Source organism: Musca domestica, unplaced genomic scaffold (assembly GCF_030504385.1).
Source record: "Musca domestica strain aabys unplaced genomic scaffold, Musca_domestica.polishedcontigs.V.1.1 66, whole genome shotgun sequence".
In the NCBI taxonomy this organism is placed as follows: domain Eukaryota; kingdom Metazoa; phylum Arthropoda; class Insecta; order Diptera; family Muscidae; genus Musca; species Musca domestica.
Window position 1 is genome coordinate 2,188,550 of NW_026712376.1, and position 21,761 is coordinate 2,210,310.

Sequence of the window (21,761 nt, forward strand, 5' to 3'; positions counted from 1 at the left end):
ATTCAATTCCAATGGAAATTTTTTTCGATATTTTCCCGTTTTGAGAATTGTTGCAATGAGATCTCTTTTTTCGGAATTTTTTTAACGATTTTGAAAAAGTAATTATCTTTTAACTTTGGTGTGACCGCATTAAATTATTTCGGTATCATCTATTCCGTTTCGCCACCACATAATTCGGTACTACACTTCCATGTAACCCGCCATCAATTTCAGTTCTCAAGAAATCAAGTCAATTAAATAAATTGGTATTAATATTCGAATTCAAAAATAAAACATAAAAAACACTACAAATGTACATTAGAAAAAAGTAAGTCAAAATGGAAAAAATCATGCAAAATAAAACATTACTATTGTAAATTTCAAAAGTCAAAATGAAAATGTTAATATATCACATTTTTACACGATTTTTTTTGGATATTATCCCATTCGGATAAGAGACAATTCCGAATTTGTATGAATCATTAAAATCAGTTCAGCGGTTCTTAAGTTATAAGCGTAGTAACTAACACAACTTTCATTTATATATATAGATATATGATAAATTTTAGAAAATGTTAAAATGTGTGTGAGATATTAGATATAGGCTACCGAAGTATTCCATTTTCACACTTCAACTTGTACAGATAAAACAAGTAAGCAAAGGCTACAGTCGAGTGGGGCCGACCGTTGAATACCCGACAACACTATAATAAACCATACAGTTTATATAGGCGAAATACTCGACAGAATTCCACAAGATATTGTGACAAATAATTAAAGAAAACCATCAGGTTTCGTTCTCTAATCAACTTAAACTAATTTGCTCATTTCCAATTTATTGGTAGATGTTGCACGAAAATGATCTTCCTAGATCTGGATCCAATATTTCCCAAAGACCTATAACCTCTCAGAAGTGGCAAAAGATTAACATTTATTATTGGTTTTTGACTGAAACGCATCTATATGAGATACAGATATTTGACTATATTCTTCAACGAAATCAGCGTTAACGAAATAGTCGGAAGTGCGTCTTTCCTGTATTTGTGAATTCTCCAAAAAGTCACCGGAATGGACATTTTCGTATTTTGTCTATAAAAATTGGCAAACTCCTTCACACATTGAATATTTTTGGATGGCCATCCGAAACTGCTTGGCTTTTGCAATGTGAGGTAACCCCCATTCAAATGTGCGTGAGGATCGGGCGATAATTACGACCTGCTGACAATTTTGCAGTTTTTTGGTCCATTTCAACCCCTAAATATATGGCGATCATCTCCAGGTAGGCTTCTCTTCTGACCCTCATCTTATCCCCATGCAAAATTTCGTAAGGATCGGGCCATTAATGAGATCTGTATATGATATCCTGATATCCTAACTACTTAGTTTTGTTAGCTGTAGAAATATTACCAAATGTTTAATTCAAAATGAAAATATGCCAAAAATATGACAAAATTGAAAAAATATGAGAAAATTTTACAGAATCAATATTTTCATCTTTAGAGAGATATTTTTATGCGATTTTTTAGACGTTTTTACTTTCCTGCCAAGAGGCCATTCTGAATTAATGAGAACTGTCGAAATCAGTTCAGCCGTTCTCGACATATAAGAGATCTTTCAAGCATATCTTCTTTGATAGACATATATATCGCACATATTTTTCTATATATCCGATTTGTTGGATAATAACATCAATGTAAAGGTCAGAAGCAACCTTGTGATGGCTTTGTGATTTCGCCGGGATTTAAAATATTCAAGGTTTAATGAAAATTTTTGATTTTTTTTAAACACAAAAGATAGGGTCTATTTTACCCGCTAAATATTATCCGATGACCACACAAATTAGTAGACTTCTTCGCCTAAACTCTATCTACACGCGAAATTTCGCGTCGATTGGTCTATAATTGCGACCTGTATAGCTACTGCAAAATCCGACATTTTTTCAGTATTTGTTCCATTTCAACCCCTAAACATTTGGCGATCATCTCCAAAAGCAATAGGGTTCTATTCTGGTCCAAGCCCCACCTTCATCCTAAATTTCGTGGAGATCGGGCCATAATTGCGACCTGTAGAGTGATTACAAATTAACATGGACAGACAGACAGACGGAAAATCTAACATTTATATCTAATTTTATACGAAATCACAATTTCCATATTCATCTTAGGTTTCGGGTTGAGAGTAATATTTAATGCTTGTTTCGCAAGTTATGACAGATAAAAGTATTGAAAATGGCGATCCTTTGTTCACAATAGATCTTGTGTTAGCAAAAATGTTTTTACTGTCCATTTTCGCACCTGACGTAGAACTGATGGAAATATTAGGATTTACAAAGTTGGAGCAAAATCGGATTACACTTTCTTTTTCTGTGCAGTAAAATATATTTTTGAAAGTTTTGAAATTTTTTTGGGGGAGGATTGTGCCGATTTTGCCCATCTTCGAAGTCGATCTAAGTTTGATGATAAGATTACGATGTACCAAGTTTGGACCAAAGTGGATACTCCCTTCGTGCGCACCAGCCAGCCAAACAGACAGACGGATGAATATCGCTAGATCGACTCCAAATGTCCTGAAACGGATTTGGTCCAAAGAAACCTAGGATTTAAAATCGATATTTCGAAGCTCTCTAGCCATATGTCTGAGGGTATAATAAATGGGCATTTGCTGAGGATATACATCAGTCGACAAAACCGACAGATACGTTCTTAGCTTGTTTATCTTTTGATGGATTTTGTTTTTTTACCGCAACCTTAAATGCAATTATATGGTCCTATTTTTCATTTCGAAGATATATCTAAAGCTTTGTCTATTCTATCTATATGAATGCCATTAAAATCTTCCCCATTACAGTTATTCCATTATGTTTCAGAACGAAACTCACTTCACTGAAATTATGTTTATTAAACATCATAATCATCCGCATTGGATTCTTCCCAAAAAGTATGCCTTTGATTAAGGCACTTTTGTCCTATTTCAGATAATGATATGAAAAACAAAGACAAATTATCTAAGATCAATAGCAAGACAATGTAAGCATAAGAACCCCTACGCCGTAATATAATTTATCGGTTGTTGCATCTATGCATTTCTTCAATACGATGTAATGCCTTGTTGGACCATTGGACGATTGAGGGAGAATAAGCCAACATGTTGAATTAATAAAGGGTTCCTCCCCCTATATATAGAACGTATAGAACGGGAATTTTCATTGACTACGTTTGGATGTTGTTGCTTGTTCTGCCCGCTCCATAGCTACATTGTGTCTTCATCTGCACTTACACACATTGATACCCTCGCATACATGTGTTTGTGTATATTCCGTTATCACAGTTTGTTAGCCATGGTCTTATATCCATTATGTTAAATAAAAGAAAAGTCATAAAACCTAATTGAAAAGTCATCAACATTTATGTTTGTATATATTTTGCAACAGCACCACTCAAGCAGTCAAACATAATACCCAAAGGATTTACTGTGTTCCGAACCCCGGAACACAGTACAAATATCTTCGCACAACCAACATTAACACCAACGCATCAGTTTACATTGGCCTGCAGAGCAGCACCACGCTGACGGACGAACGCCGTAGAAACGAGTGAATGGACATATTGGTGGAATGCGTCACTTAATGCTTACACGCTTCAATGGAGAAAGTAAAATTGAAGTGTGCCCCTTCGGCATCAGGACAAAAAAAAAGTAAACAAAGCCCAGGCATTGGCATCATCTTCATCATCGATGCAAAAACATATACACACTCATACTCCTTGGCATGGGCGAATATATGCAATAATATAAATACTTATGGTACAGCAGGAGTCAATAAAAGGTCCACACATGTTTTGGGTTATAATTATACAATGTTTTCATTATACCCTTAGTCATATGGTATCATTTGGCCAAAACGGTTCTAGACCCTAGGATATTTAGATTCGAGTCCGTTTCAGGATATTTAGAGTCGATCTAGTGATGTCCGTCCGTCTGTCTGGCTGGCTGGTGCACACGATAACTTTCGAAGAGATTTGGTCCCAACTTGGCACATGGTAATATAATTATCAAATAATAGTATAATTATCGAGTTCGTTGGTGGGTAATATTGGTCGACTCCTTCTGGGTTCTCCCCCACAAAATGTCGAAATTTTCAGAAAAAATGTTTTACTGCACAGAAAAAGAAAGGACAATCAGGCTGTGCTCCAAATTTGCAAATACTAACATTTGCGTCAGTGCAATGTCAGGTGAAAAAATGAACAATATCGGTCCACTCCATCAAGTAAGTAGGATTATAAAATCCGAAATAAGCATTCGTCCCCCTTCATATTTCACACATCCACTTATTTCTATTTACACAAAATCTACTGCGAAGTTGAAGTATATAGGTCCACTGCTTCTAGTACCTCCCCCAACAAGTGTCAAAATCTTGAATATCAATGAAGCTCATAAAACGCAAAATTATCATCCGATTCAATTCAGACTTGGTACATCTCAATATTTCTGTCAACACATGATCTGTAATAAAGATGGTATATGTCGGATCATTTCTTATGGTGCCTCCCCCACAAAACGTCAAAGTTTTGAATAAAAGAAAGGATTATAAAATCCGAAATAAGCACCCGGTTCTCTTGCTATTTCACACATCCAATTATTTCTCCTAACACCAAACTTGCTGTGAAGATGGGTGAGGTGAAAAAAACTGCAACCAATTTCAGACTGCTGTCATTTCATAGCAACTCGTCCGACAGCTGTTAAAATTATTCCAGTGACAGCTCATTATATTGTTTACAAGCGTACAAAAATATTTTGGTGACAATTTTCAAGAAAAAAAAGTTATTCGTGATGGAACTCAAGCGTGATAGTGTGATTTCTTTATATTTGGCTGGAAAACCACAAGTGGCTATCGTTAGAGCACTCCAGCATTTAAATGTGAATAAATCTTATGTGTCTCGTACCATCGCTCGTTACCGTGATACTGGTAGCGTAGCCTGACGTTAAGGAAGTGGACGGAAGAAAACAGCAAAATCAGCAGAAATGATCGGAACCCGCGTCGCAGTGGCTGAAAAATGGCTGGTGAGCTCAACATATCGCAATATTCCATTCGGCAAATTATGAGAAATGAGCTCGGGATAAAGCCATAGAAATTCCAAAAAGTGTAAGAACTTACACCGCAATAGGAAGAAAATAAAATCAAAAGAGCTAAAGAGTTGCTTCGCTTGGCCGAAAGTGGTGAACTGTCGAATTTCGTTTTCTCCGATGAGAAAACAATTATTGTCCAACAGTTTGTAAATAAACAAAATGATTGCGTTTACTTGCCACAGAGGTCAGCTGAAAATGTGCACCTTCGGTTGGCCATCAGAACTCAAGCGCCAGCCATGGTGGGGGCCGCCATAAGATCCGATGGTGGCTCACCGCTCGTATTAACCTTCGGAATAAATGCCGAATATTATCTCGAAAATATTCTGGAGGGTGTTGTTATGTGAAGCTCTAGTAAATATGAAAAGTGGTGTAGGGTATCATAAAGTCGGCCCCGACCGACTTTAAGACTTTCTTACTGGTTTTTCTTCTGTAAACGTTTAGATCGTATTATTTATTATAATGATGATAGTTTCCTTGTGTAAATCTTCCAAAATCTGGCAAAGTTACATTAGAGAGCTTAAAACCTGAGGCTGGATTTTTGTTTTATGAAAATCTGAAATAAAAACCTTACTGAAGGCGAAAAATGTGAAATAAAAATGGGTTTCTTTACATTTTTATAAAACAAAAATCCGGTCTCAGGTTTTAACCTATCTTAAGTAACTTTGCCAGATTTGGAAGACTAACCGTCGGAATAAATGCCGAATATTATCTCGAAAATATTCTATAGGGTGTATTAAAGCCTTGGGCACGTAAACATTTTGACCGCAGACTTTGGACATTCCAACAGGACTCAGCACCATCGCACTCAGCACGCGCCACCCAAGAATGGTTACTAAATGAGATTCCTCGAATCATTTCCAGCGCACAATGGCCACCAAAATCTCCGGGTATACTATTGTTTCTGAAGTATTTTGGAAAGCAAGGTTGGCACTAAAAAATATCAAAGTGTCGATCAACTCGAGCAAGCACTTCTCCGGGAATGGACTAAAATACCGCAGAGCAACATTCGGGAAGCGTGGGACGGTTTCATAGGCCGTTTTAAGGCCATAATTAGTGCCAAAGGTGACCAATTCGAACAAATCTAAACTTATTCTAAAATGTTATGCTTTATCCTACATTTTTTGGCTTTTGCGTTTGTTAAAGTTTTTTATCTCACCCTGTATAGGTCAACTGCTTCTAGTACTTCCCCCCACCCAGGTCAAAATTTTGAATATTCGGTTCCGATTCCATTCAGACTTGGCACATCTCAATTCCATTCAGACAATATCTGTTATAAAGATGGTAAAGGTCGGACCATTCCTTCTGGAACCTCCCCCCACAGAGGGTCTAAGTTTTGAATCACCAAAAGATTATAAAATTCGAAATAAGCATCCGGTTCTCTTCATATTTCACACATCCAATTATTTCTACTAACACAAAATTTGCTGTGAATATGGGATATCTCGGTCCACTCCTTCTGGTACATCCCCCACAAAAGGCCAACATTTTAAATATCCGTGAAGACTTGGTACACCTCAATATTTCCATCAACACAAGATCTATTAAAAAGAAGGTACAGATTGGACCATTTCCTTCTGGTACCTTCCCCACATACCTTCCCCAATAGGGAAATAAGTATTCAACTCTCGTCAAATTTCACACATACAAACATTTTTTCTAACACATGATCTGTTATGAAGGTCGTATATATCTGAGAATTCCTTCTGGCTCCTCACCCACAAAGAATCACCGTTGACAATACTTTTATCTGCCATCCCTTGCGTAACAAGTCATCGAGCCTTTATAATTTGCTATATCTAAATATATCTCTTAACCAAAAATCTGAGATGAATATGTAATTTGTAATTTCGCATAAAATTGGATATAAATGTTCGATTTTCTTGTAATTTCGGTATGGGACCAATATTTTTGTCTGTATTATTTACAATTTCCTAAAAATTATCACAAGTCTCATATAAACTGAGAGAAATAACCAATATAATCCAAACCTGGCACTTCGCAATATTTATATCATATTTATGTAGGTCCTATACGAAATGGACAATATTGGTCCATTTCTTCGGAACCTACTCCATAGAGGATCGACAATTTTAATAATCGTAACAGAATTCAAAATAAATTTAAATAATCTTATATTCACTGAAGGTATTTTTTCACTGATACACCTTTTTATGGAACCCTCAGTTTGGCGAACAAAAAGGGGATGTTTAGCACAAAAGCCATTTAAGGCCTTTCATAACACTTGCCATTTACGTTGTGTAAACACCACATAACAGGGACTGTGTCAACGCCAGAAAACATCCACACACACAGCCGTAGATGGGAAAAAATCCAAAAAAAAAAAAAAAAACTTAAGGAATGTAAAATTATTGACACCAAAGTCATATAATAACACATACATACAAATGTAAATAGCAGCTCATAAATATCTATCTGCCTCTTGGTTTACTTTCTTGAAGTTGGCGTTACCGTAATTCCCAATATAATTTCAAAGCAAGTTAATCACACACACGCACACACATATCGGGCACAGTTTTTATTATGGGACCGACTCCATTAACCTCAAAAGACGTAGCAAGGATACAGTATAGTTAGTGTACGTGTATACACAAGGTGGTCCACAAAACGCAAGGAAATTCCCACATACATACTTACATGGGCTTACTAACGTACATAGTAGCAGCATTATTCTCCGAAACATCTGTGTTTACAACTTTAACTCTTTATTATGGAATTTACACATAGGTATTGTGCGTGGTTTATGTACGCTACATATGAACTGAGAGTATATATTTCACACACACAGACGCAAGTACATGCCAATGCAAATTTGAAAAAAAAAAACAAATTTAATGTGTAATTTCTATTAATAATCCCATTAATACATTTCTGATCATTTTGCGGGAATTTCAGGAATTTTGTTTCATGTGCCTATGTAAGCGATCTCCTGAATTGATCTGCTTCAAAGATCATGGCAACATTTTACAATATATTGGGCTGTAAATTTGTATTTTTGATTTCCCAGGGGTAAACAACGTTCCTATAGAAGATTTTCTTCATACCCAATAGAAATTTAGTAAAAACATTCGCAATTTTAAGCACTTCTGGTAAATATCCCTGCATACATAAAAATATAAGGACGATGATTCGAAGGTCTGCTCCTGCCAGAGAAACAAGAAAACACTAAGTTATCTCTTTCAATGTCCGAGGAAAACTGAATCAAAAACAAATTAAAATAAGTAAAAAAGCTGTAAGTTCAGCCTGGACGAACATTTTAATTCACTCCACCACTTGCAACTAATTTGGCAATTTCCAAAAAATAAAATCCGTTAAAAATTCTGGTAAAATCTTAAAAATACCGAATACAGCCATAATATTAGGATTTGTACGACGACGTGGACCTGCATTGGCAACTTTTGTCATAAGCCATTACAATGCTTCAAATGCATAGATAAAATCCTCAAAATACTTAATATAGAGAGGTATCGTTATATGGGGACTATACGAAGACGTCGACCTGCACAGACAATTTTTTGACTTAGGCTGTCTTAGGCAAATAACAAATTTAAAAACATTTCGGTGAATAATGCCATTAAAATCATCAAAACACCGAATATAGGGAGGTACTATTATATGGGGGCTATACGAAGACGTGGACCTGCACAGACAATTTTCCATCTTAGACTGTAGTATCCATTACGAACTTTCAATACCAAATTTGCAACAATTCTGGTGAATAATGTAGCTAAAATCGTTAAAATACCGAATATCGGGAGATGCCTTTATTTGGGGGGACTATACCAAAACGTGGACCTACATGGCATATTTTCAATACCTGCAGTCATAATATAAATTTGAGTAAAATTTCATCAACCAAGTTCCTACTACTTTCGTTCGGAAGTTAGAGTGACCCTCTATGAATCCATTTCGTATCGGACCTAAATAAATATTGCAACGTGCCAGATTTGGGGTATATTATATATATACCATTTTTATACTTAATCTAATACATATAAAAAAGATATTGTCATGGGCAAAATTACAAGAAAATCGACATTTATATCTAGTTTTATGCAAAATCCTAAATAACGGTAAATTCCATATTAATCTCAGGTTTCTGGTTAAGAGAAATATTTAGATCTAACAAGTTGTAAGGAATCGCTGATTTGTTTCGCAAGTTATGACAGAAAAAAGTATTGAAAATTGTGACCCTTTGTGGGTGAGGTAAGAGAATCGCTAGATCAACTCCAAATGTCCTGAAACGGATTTGGTCCGAAGTTGATTGGGTTCTTAAGCCGTTATTTCAATGAGGCACCCTTTGGCCGTATCAAATGATATATACCCTTCGTAGCCATATGGCTGAGGATATAAAAATCAGGGAATATTTTCGGCTTTTTCCGTGAATCGTTTCAGGACATTTGGAGTCAATCTGTCTGGCTGGTGCGCACGATAACTCTAGAAAGGAGTGTATTCGAGTATCCGATCGAGTTCGGAGATGAGCAATATCGGTCCATTCTTTCTGGTGACCCCTCCCCCCACAAAAGTCAAAATGTTCACTGAAAATAATTTGCCGCATAGAACACGAAAGGATCATTCAATTTTGTACAAATTTTACAAATTCCAATATTTGTATCCGATCTAGGTCAAGAGACCACTTCAACGTGTACCTGCCACACAAAGGGTCAAAATTTAGAATAATTTTAACTCTTATAAACTGCACACACCACAATATTTCTATCAACATGTAATCTAGTGTGAAGATGAAATATATCAGGCCACTCGTTCTGGCACCTCTCCCACAACGGGTCAAAATTTTGAATAACTAAGAAGCTCGAAAAACCCGAAATGTGCATACGATTATTTTCAAACTTGGAACATCCCAATATTTCTGCTAACACAAGCCCTGGCGTGAAGATAGAATATTCGGTCTAGCCTTCTGGTACCTCCTCCATAATAGGCCAGAATTTTAATATTGATATCTCTTATAATTTGTGAAACAAGTCAGCGATTTTTTTAAAACTTTGTAATCTAAGATTAATTATTCGTATAAAATTCGAAATAAATATAAGATGTTCATTCAAATATTTGTTTTCTATATTAGATGAATTGGAATACATCGATCCACTTTACCTGGCACATCAAGCACATTTCTCAATTTTCTAAAAATTATTACTTTTCTCATGTAAAGGTGAAGTAATCGATATAGCCCAAATCTGGTACATTTATATCTGACTTAGGTGAGATACGAGGAGGACAACATTGACCTTTTCCTTTGGAACATCCTTCATTAAGGGACAACAGTTTGTATAATCATAACACAAGTCAAAGTATATTTAAATGACCGAACATTGGAACATTGGCAGTCCGTCTGTTTTTGTATTTTTGTGAATAAAATGAAGGTCGCATTTATTATCCGATTGAGATGAAATTTGTTTGGCCCAATGACGAAATCTATTGATATTGGTGAGGATCGATTCAAATTTAGATACAGCTACAATATATTTCTTTATCTGATTTCGCTTTTGTTTTTGCATCAAATCCAATATCAGTCCAAATGACCCGAATTTTGCCACATCTGAGCGAATTCAGTCTAGAAGCAAGTATATCAAATTTTCCAATTGGGTCAATATTTTCATAATAGGTCAATAATTTGAATAATCATTACTCAAGTCAGACTATATTTAAGTAGACGGCCATTGGCTGAGGATATTCATCTATCGGCACAACCCAATGATTGTTTTAGTTATGCCTAAAATAATCAAATAATGGATTCAGCTTTCGTATTGGCTGTACTCAAATGCGAATCACTGTTAGTTGCTTTTACCGCCTTTGATTTATTCTTCGACTATTGACAATATGAATTGTTTTTTAACATTTGAGACTTAAACAACTCCCAAAGCATCTACCTCGTCCGGTTGATGGCTGTTGTGTTTGTTCTTCTATATTGTGTTTTCAATTACTGTTGTAAACTTCATTTTTCGAATTTCTCAGGAAGTTCAAACAAATCATGTCTCCAGAGTATATCATTCAAAATGAATGAAGACGATTGTCCATTACGAAATTATTTTTTGGTATAGTTGCAATGGCTCTACACACGCCAATACAATACATATAATTGTTGTGTGTGTATGAGCGAAATATAGGTATGAATATGTAAAGAAAATAAGAGACCGGTTGTAGATACATGAAAAGTTTTGAAAAACTTAATAAAATTATTTAATATTTATAATATATTTTTAATTTTTTATAATTTATGTATTTATTTCTCTTTCGAGACGAGCTTAATGATCTGAAATTTGCAGTGAAAAGGAAAGCCAGATAGACACTATCACACACTCACCACTATGTGACGCGTTTCGCCGTTTGTTAAGAGGCTCATCAGGAATATTTGGTTTGGATGATGACTAATAAGGGCCGTTCTCTGGAAAATAGTATTTATTTCGAACTTATTGCTATTAAGCATATGCGTATGCGAACAACAGAAACCCACCAAGTTCGACTCAAGTTCTATTAGCAGATCTTTTTCATAGCAAAGTTTGTTTTTGTAGTGGTGGATTTTTTGTCCACAACAACTACATTGCTTCCAATGCATACACTTGTTATAGAGTTCTAATTATTCCAAATTTTGGCCCTTTGTGGGGGAGGTACTTAATGTAGTAAATCGATATTGTCCATTTTCGCACCTGATCTAGTTCTGATGCAAATATTAGGATTTGTAAATTTGGAGCCAAATCGGATTATCCTTTCTCTCTCTGTGCAGTAAATTATTTTCTTTGAAAATGTTGACATTTTGCGAGGGAGGTACCAGAAGGAGTAGAACGATATTGTCCATCTCCGAACACGATCTAAGTTTGACAATAATATTACGATGTACCAAGTTTGGATCAAATCCGATACTACCTTCGAGAGTTATCGTGTGCACCAGACAGACAGAGGGACGGACGGACATCGTTAAATCGACTCCAAATGTCCTGAAACGGATTTGGTCCAAAGAGAACTAGAGTCTAAAACCGTCATTAAGGAACGTTTTGGTCATATCAAATGATATAAAGGTTGAGATGAAAAAACTTCACCCAACTTCAGACTACTGTCATTTCTAAGCCACTCGTACGAGAGCTTTTAAAATTAAAATTATTCCAGTGACAGCTCATTATATTGTTTACAAGTGTACATAGCATAGCACAGCGTTTTGTTGAGAATTTTCCAGAAAAGACGTTATTTGTGTTGGAATTCAAGCGTGATAATGTGATTTCTTTATATTTGGCTGGAAAACCACAAGTGGCTATCGTTAGAGCACTTAAATGGGTATAAATCATTTAAATGTGTATAAATCTTTTGTTTCTCGTACCATCGCTCGTGATATCGTGATACTGGTAGAGTAGCCCGACGTCAAGGAAGTGGACGGAAAAAACAGCAACATCAGCAGAAATGGTTCGGAAAATAAAGAAGCAACTTGATCGAAACCCGCGTCGCAGTAGCCGAAAAATGGGTTGTGAGCTGAACATATCCAATATCTTATTCGGCAAATATTGAAAAATGAGCTCAGGGTAAAGCCATTGAAATTCCAAAAAGTGCAAGAACTCACGCAACAGAAAGAAAATAAACTCAAATGAGCTAAAGAGTTACTTCGCTAGGCTGAAAGTGGTGAACTGCCGACTTTGGTTTTCTCCGATGAGAAAACATTAGTTGTCCAGCAGTTTGTAAACAAACAAAATGATCGCGTTTACTTGCCAAACAGGTTCAGCTGAAAGTGTGCACCTTCGGTTTGCCACCAGAACTCAAGCGCCGGCCATGGTGATGGTGTGGGTCGCCATAACATCCGACGTGGCATCAGAATAAATGCCCAATATTATCGCGAAAATATTCTGGAGGATATATTAAAGCCTTGACTTTGGACATTCCAACAGGACTCAGCACCATCTCACTCAGCACGCGCCACCCAAGAATGGTTACAAAATGAGGTTCCTCGCACAATGCCCACCAAAAACTCTCTGGATACCAATCCGTTGGACTATTGTGTCTGGAGTATTTTGGAAAGCAAACTTGGCAATAAAAAATACCAAAGTGTCGATCACTTCAAGCAAGCGCTTCGCCTGAAATGGGCGAAAATACCGCAGAGCAAATTCCGTGAGCGTGTGACGGTTTCATTTGCCGTTTTAAGGCCATAATTCGTGCCAAAGGTGACCAATTCGAACAAATCTAAACTTATTCTAAAATTTAATGCTATTTCCGAAATTTTTTGCTTTCATTCAAAAATATTTGAAAAAAAAAAAACACATTTTGGCGTTTGACTTTGTTGCAGTCTTTTTTATCTCACCCTGTATATAAGTCCACGTTTCGATATAGACCCATATAACTGAACCTCCAGATATTTTTCACCGGAAATTTCTAATTTGAAGTTCCTGATGAGTACTGCATCATGTGATAGAAAATTGCTCATAAAGGTTCAGGTCTTCGTATAATCACCGCATAACGGTACCTACCTATATTGGATATATTGATAATGTTAATAATATTTTTCACCGGAATTGTTTTAAATTTCGTATTGTAATACATAATGGGTGCTACAGCCTGTGACCGAAAATTGTCCATGCAGGTCCAAGTTTTGGTATAGGCCCCATATAAATGTACCTCTCTATATTCGGAATTTTTATGATTTTGGCGACATTATTCACCGGAATTGTGCATTACAGCCTATTGAACACTACAGCCTATGGTAGGAAAAATTGCTCATACAGGTCCCATATAATGGTACCTCGCTGTATTCTGTATTTTGTTTATTTTAGCGGCATTATTTACCGGAATTGTTTCAAGTTCCGTATTTGAATATCGTAATGGTATATAACAAAAATTACATGTCCTCATATAGGCCTTAATATTACGGTATTCGATCGGCATTTCTATATATATATATATATTTTTTTTTTTTTGAAAATTCCTTTCAAATGGTGGAGGTTATTCAAATTATTAGTCGGCCTAGACGAACTTAAAGCTTTTCCAGTTTTTTGTTCGTATTTAGAACCGAAGTCAGAACAACCATAATTCATAATAACTGAAAAAAGTAAAGAAACAACATTAAAAAATTTGCATATCAATTGTTGTAGGCCGAATGTTTTAAAATCCAATATCCGTTTGGGCTGATATATTACTTATTACTTGAAGTCATCAAAGTTATGAATATCCGGGATACCATTGAATGGGAGCTATATAAGAACGTGGAGTTGTATATACAATTATCTGCCAGAAGAAATCATACCTATGGAGAATTCATAACTTAACATTGAATAAATGTGGCATTAATTGTCTAATTACCGAACATCGGGGATTTACACCACAATTTGGAAGCACATGAACAGTTTTCTGCAAGGATCTTATCTGTGCGTTGGGATCGCAAACTGCCAATTTACGGCAAGTTCGACGAAAAATGTGACTAATACTCCGAAAATACCTTTAATCAGATGGTACTATTAAAACAACAATCTTACTTCGCCTCGAACTTTAATTGTCGTTTATTTCGATAAACGAATTGCTTTAGTTTTTGCTTTAGTTTTAGTATTTCTAATCTCAGGACCCAAAAAAAAAATATATAATCAATAACATTTACAACACAAAAAATACTCATTATTAATGAGCGCCGCCTTATGGTTTAACAATTTTCCACACCAGCCATTACACATAACGACTTTGGCTTGCACTTCAAAAACAACCTCCCCTCTCCATCCTGTTTGATACATCCTTTTTAGACTCAACCATGAGTATCGCTTATAATATCGTATCTTTGCCATTGTTACTTCATTATGGTGCGAGAGAAAAAAAATAGCGAACGAAGCAAGGAACAAGTAACCGTTTATTAAGGAGTCGAAATGTGTAAAATAATGTTTCACTTGAGCAACATCCTAAGCGCACTCGTACGGTTTAATTGAATATGAAAATGAGAAGTGTTTCGGGTACTGGCGGCAAGCAATAGATGAAGGATAGGGTTGAACACGAAGAGAATAGCTCAGTACAGAATGGCTTCTACAAAGGCGCTCACAACACGTTTTTTGCACGTGTGTGCATGTTATATGTTGCACACTAATTTAGCGCGACTTTACCATACATGCAAAGTAAAAAAACAACAACAGCAAACTAAAGAGGCGGAAGTCTTTTACAGCGAGTGCAATGAAATAGTTCACATATTGAGCCTTGAAGTTCTTGGGGAAAATACATTTTATTCTTACATTTTAGTCCCGACGCAGTAACTATATTCTTGGTCAGCATAATATTCTATGACAAATGTCCGTCCGTCTGTGGAAGTCACTCTAGTCTCCGAACCAAAAAAATAGGTTGATGAAATTTAACTCAGATGTGTTATAGGATTTGTTTGTTATTGAAAATGGCCTATATACGTCTACGATTTGGTAAAGCCCCCATATAACGATGGTAGATTTGAGGACTTTCGTTTTTTTTTTGCCCTAAATCCATTTTGGAAGATTTCGCTTTTGAAATTATGTCATAGAGCATTGCCCAGATATTGCCCTTAGCATTTTGACCAGGAACATTTGCCCAATATTTACGCATTCCAGCATGCTCTTTGTTGTTGTGGCCCATTTTAAGCTAAATTTAATCCAATGGTCGTACAAAATGCTAGACTTCTTCCCTATCCTTAACTCTCTTCTCATGCAAAATTCCGTGTTGATTGGTTTCAATTGTGTGATCAGGAAAATATTTCTGTTTATTTACAACCTAAATATTTTGCGATCATCTCCAAAAGCAAGAGACCCCTCTGTATCTCCAAATTTAGACTCATCTATATGATTTGTCAACGAAATCAGCATAAAAAGTCAGAAGTTCGCATTTTGTGTATTTCGGATTTCGCCTGTAAGTTATTTTCAGCGTTTTGGTAGAATGGAAATGTTGGTATTTTTTCACACAAAAGTAGTGGTCCATAATACCCGCTGTCCGAAACACTAACTTCATGCGAGATTTCGTGTCCTCTGGTTTATATTTGGGATCTTTATAACGGCTGCAAAATCAGGAACATTTTTAGTTGTTGGTCCATTTTAACCCTTCGATACATTGCGAACATCTTTAAAAACAATTGGACTACCCCTTCTGAGCCAAAAGCAATAGGCTTCTATTCTGACCATTACCACATCTCCATTTTCACTTTCGTGAAGATCGGGCAATAAATGCGACCTGCAGCGTGATTACAAATTAACATGGACAGACGGACGGATATACATAGCTAGATCGACTCAGTTCGGCGAGATAGGAAGATGCATATATACTTTTCTATGTGGGAAGCCAATATTTCGAGGTGTTACATAATTTTTGGCCCAATCAAACTTATAATACACCCAACACACAGTGTTGTAGGGTATAAAAAGCCAATCAAAATGTGAATAAAATATTTTTCTGATATATGTTTTTTTTTAATTTTTCGAAATTTTTTACATCGCATGAGATTTTATCAATTTGACCTACTACTTTGAAGTGTACACTTGTAACCCTCCATCATACTATAGAGGGTATATTAACGTTGTCATTCCGTTTGTAACTCCCGAAATACTCGTGTCAGACCCTTGATCGGCGTAAAATTCTAAGTCGATTTATCGATGTCCACGCTCAATCTTTCGAACGAATTGAGACAGAAGGCTAAAATTTTGCACACATGTTGATTTTGCCAGTAGGCAGGTTAAGTTCGTAATTGAGCCACGTTGGCATAAAGTCCTCATATAACGGTAACTCTGAAGTTTTGGTATTTTGATGATCGTAGCGATATTTTTACCGCAATTGTTTCAAATTGTGTTTTTAAAGTTCGTAATGTATACTACAGCTCGGAAGTTCGGAATTGGTATCACAATATGACTGAAAATTGCCTATGCAGGTCCACGGTATTTTGATGATATGCCCCGGAATTGTTTTAAATTCCGTATTCGAAGATCGGAATCAGTACTACAAATTGTGAAGCGGTGGAAGTGGGGGAGGGGATATCTTGTATAGAAAAATACATTTACATACAAATACAACAACTTAAAGAGTGGTCGGCGAAAGTAGAATATGCTCGATTCTGAACGAATATTGCTTTCGTTAAATAACAAGGAAAATATGCTCGCTCATACTCGAAAGCATCGTAAAATTTAGGTTGCTCGTTATTTTTCTGCTCCAGAAGCGCACTCGCTCGATTTCGGGTAGGGTTCACTCTTTGTAGAAATTCGAGCGATTTTCAGATGTCTGTAATAATTATGTTAGATCCCACAAAGTATATCTGCGTTTAGTCAGTGACAAATTTTAGTATTGTTTAGATTTGCTTGAACTTCCAATTGAAACTTCGTACAATTCGATGAGCTACAATATCGCAGTAGCTCCAATGCAATGGTACCGAGTTGTTGTGTGTATTTTAGGTATTTTCACAATTTTCTAGAAATTTGCTGCCATTTATATGCATATTATAAATGCCAATATCCTTCGTGCATGTTTAGCTTCTCTCTGTATCCTCTTGTGTCTAAGTATATTCTTACAGATTGGTGGAAAGCAATTAAATTCGCTTTAATTTAGCATATGCTTTGCCCAAGAATCTTTTGTAAACAATCTATATGCCACATTATTCATACTAATTACATTTGTACGAGGAGTTCCCAAACGAACCTACCTACCTACCTACCTACTTACACGTTCTTGTAAACATACAAACTGGCGCACATGTGCACACACATTCATACATCTGCGATATTTATGACACATGGTTATGGATATCTGCTGAATGTGACGCATAAAGCCAACTGAATGCATAACTGTAAAGTTGTTCGAAGCTACTAGCTATGTAGCTTCTTCGTGAAGTGTATCAAGTGGAAGGATTCAACAAATGTTGCATAATTATGTGTTTAATTAATTTTTTGTTCATCCATGTGTCTATGTGAGTTTGAGAGAGAGAGAGAGAAAAAAAAATTGCTCATTGACTCTTTTTGCAAATGTGTGTGCTATGCATATTTCCCCAACAAACCAAAACGCTTTAAAATAAGTTTGTAACAAACTTACTATCATAAGTCTTAAGCTTAGAAAACTGTTATGATTACTGTTATGAAAGGCAATTTAATAATTATAGAATAATGAAAATTGAACCCTTGTGATAATATTACTAGTCAATAGTATGAAACAAGCTAGTAACTTTAATCTTAGAATAAGCTTGTTATTACTATTATGAAAGGCTTGTAAACAATTGCTGAATAAATCAAATTGAACCCTTGCTTTAATATTGCTGGTTTATAGTTTGCAACAAGCATAGAAGTCTAATTATTAACTATGCTTGAAGAAAAATAGTTTTCTTATCATATATAAATTAAACTTATCTTCGTAATAGTTTTATAAACCTTTTAATTTTATTATTTTTTATAGTTTAATTTTTATTTTGTACATTTTTATCAGGTGTATTATTAATATAAGGTATATTACTAACATAAGAAAAAAATTAATTTTTGTTTTTTGTCTTTGGAGTATATTTTTGTTTTGATTCTTGCCTATTTTTCGCGAACTGGAAAAAAGATTTTGTGCTTTTTATATATTCATCCTCGCTCAATCCAATAGAAATTGCTGCATCTATAATATTTGAAAGGAATTAGAAAAGCAAGTAAATATGTAAATTAAGAACACGTGTAAATTACTTACTTCTTATTGCTTTTGCTGAACTGAGGCTGCGTACACTTTTTTTCTCCTCTGTCCCCTTCCAACACATCTTTTGCGCCAGTTCGTCTACTAGTAGCTTTCGCCAACAGTTTTTTGTAAAATTTGGAGTTTTGGCAACCGTTAACAGCTCCTTTCCCTTAGAAGAAGTTTATTATATTATTAGGTTACGGTTAATTTTCCTTTGCTACTTACAAACATATTCAAAAACTTTTTGTCTTCCTGCAATTTTTTTTCGAAATCCATAAACTCGTCTATATTTTTAAAAGGGCTTTAAGGCATCAACAACTCAACAAGCGATTTCTCCTTCTTCAATTCCTTAACTTCATTACGCAGGACATTTATTTCATGACGTAATGAAGTGACTTCATTAGTAAGCCTAATAAACATGGGTTCAATTGCTTTTGAAAAATGTGCCACCATCCCTGAAAAGAATTAGAAAAAATATCGGCAATTGGTGTCCATTATACCATCGAAATATTTCACCGAATATTTACCTTCTAGTGTCACAGGTTGTAGGGGGCCCATATTATTTAATACTGGTTGTAAGGAAGTAAGATTATGCGAGTTGTTGAATATGTTGTTGAAATTTATGTTACTGTCCTCAGTCATAGTGTATAACTGGAAAAAAGCCAAATTCATCATTTTTGTTTCTTAAAGCACAGATTTTAGTAATGTCTTTCAAGCTATGTTGGTAGGATTCTTGTGAAACTGTTAACTTAGTTGTTTGCCAAATATCAAGAAGAGACGATTCCAGTGGATTATGGAACATTGAACTCAAATTCAAAACTTTCTGTCCAATGACTTTACTATCTTGATTGCTTATTGATGACACGCGATATAGATTATTTTGAGCTTTATAATAATTATTAGGGTGGACTACTGAAAAAATGCACATATTTTGGGTTGTGTATTATCCCTATGTGAGATGTTGATACTTTGCTCCACTAGTCGATTATATAGTTGAGCCGATATATTATTTTTTTTCTTTAAAAGCCTTTTCAACATTCCCAGCTTATTTTCAAATTTAAATGCACTAAAAGTTTCACATGATCCATATTGCAAACAATCGCTGGCTAGGTGAGTGAGACAATGAAAATTGTACGTTGAAATACTTTCGTCATATAATTTAGGCAAATACTTCAAAAAATTCTTTAATAATGCGTCAGCGCACTTATTCTTTGATCTACATTGTTCAGGGCTTAACAAAATTCTAATAGCTAAACTCAATTGCAGAAAATGAAAATACCGCTCGTCATCCAAAATTCCTTTTAAGATAAACGGACCAACATACAAAAGAAATGTTCGCAATTCAGTTGCTTTATACCGATCAAACTCATTGAGATCTCTTGTACTTCTTCTAAACTCACGAGGAAGTTGTCCTTTTAAACACAAGAGAAGATTGTTTAATATTGTAATTTTGTCCCTTGAAAGGGATGATGTTGTATTTCTCTTTTTTATCCATGAAGTCATTAAAGTTTTGACAACACCCAGGCAAACCACATGCATATAATCCATGGGAAACGATGTTATTAGGTCTATTGGCAAGTCTTCTATGGCCATGTGATTATGTATTTTGTGATGATTTTTATCTAAGCGTTTTCTAAAATTTTCATCAGTGCGTAATGTGTTATCTTCATATTTGAACACCATGTGGTTGTTTATATGATCACCCTTCTGGTTGCATTTGTGGCAACAACTGTATCCAGTATGAGTTTTTATTCCCAGAACTAGAGACCTTGCCGGCGCATCACATATGAAAGCTCTACAGTTAACTTTATATGTCTTATTATCAAACGAAAAATTGTCCTTCATAAGCTCGGTTAATTCTTTGATAAAGGGACCTAAAAACTCATTAACATCTATTGGCTTACTGTTTCCACTATAAATACCAACTGTATGCACAAAATCAGTGTCATTGACATTAATAAGAACGGGCCAGGCTTGTGCTAATGAACTTTTTGCTACCGGTAATCCATCTATGTTAATATTTAAATCAATAGAAGTCTTTAGATATTTTTTCGTGCATGACAAGAAATCGGTTAGACAATCTTTCAATCCGTAATGTACATAGTTTCCTCCTTGTATTGCAACTATCGGTGCATCGCGCGGTGTTTGTTTTAATGTCCTAGCATCTTTTGGTAAAAAAGGAAAGAATTTTCTTAAAATATTCAGCAAATCATTTGTAGCACTAGTTGTTATTGTGTGTTTGATAGCCCAAGCTGCAATTTCACTCTTTATATCAGCTGAATCTATAAATTCGGCATTGTCGTCCGAACTGGAAAACTCTATTTTATTTAAATTGTCATCACTCGAATAAGAACCACTTTCACTGGCGCCGACTACATCTTCGTTGGAATCGTCTTCTTTACGTTTTTTAGCATTTAACAACAATTCAACAATTTCTTTTGATTCTTTACGAACACTATGTTTTAATTTGTACGGCATATTTAAAATATGACTTAATACGTACCTGTGTCAATTATATAATATAATAATTATTCAATTAAGTTGACTTTTATTTTTACGTTCACTTTTTATTGGGCACTTTTTAATCTTCACTCTTCAAATAAAACTCGGAGAATGAAGTAAATCAGAATATTGCAAAACACTCCTGTTAAAATAACGGGATACAATTTACAAAACATTTGTAAAACTGTTGCAAGCATAAGTCGTTTGCAAACACATTTGCGAAATTGTTGTTCGCACGAAATGTATAACAAATGTTATTGCAAACAGTTACAATGCTACGCGTTTTTAAAACCCTGCTTGGCAAAGACATTTGTAAAATTATAGCGAGCATAAGTCTTTTCCAATCACATTTGCAAAATTAATATTCTGACAAAGTGTATTGCAAGTGTTATTGCAAATATTGTTGCAATGCTAACCGTTTTTGAAGCTCAGTTTGAAAATGTTATTTCGAAAATTCTTATATAAATCTTGCGAACATAAGTCATTTGTAATCGCATTTGCAAATATATTATTCTAGCAAATGT

General features: G+C 35.2%; 1 long non-coding RNA gene across 1 annotated transcript; it reads right to left on the reverse strand.

Moving 5' to 3' along the window:
• Positions 1-18,144: 18,144 nt before the first annotated feature.
• Positions 18,145-19,646, reverse strand: LOC131805932 (uncharacterized). The gene is made up of 4 exons (XR_009343900.1): positions 19,263-19,646; positions 18,961-19,190; positions 18,751-18,904; positions 18,145-18,681 (listed from the first exon to the last, which is right to left on the reverse strand). It is a non-coding gene; the product is annotated as an uncharacterized LOC131805932 (long non-coding RNA).
• Between the last annotated feature and the right edge of the window lie 2,115 nt (positions 19,647-21,761).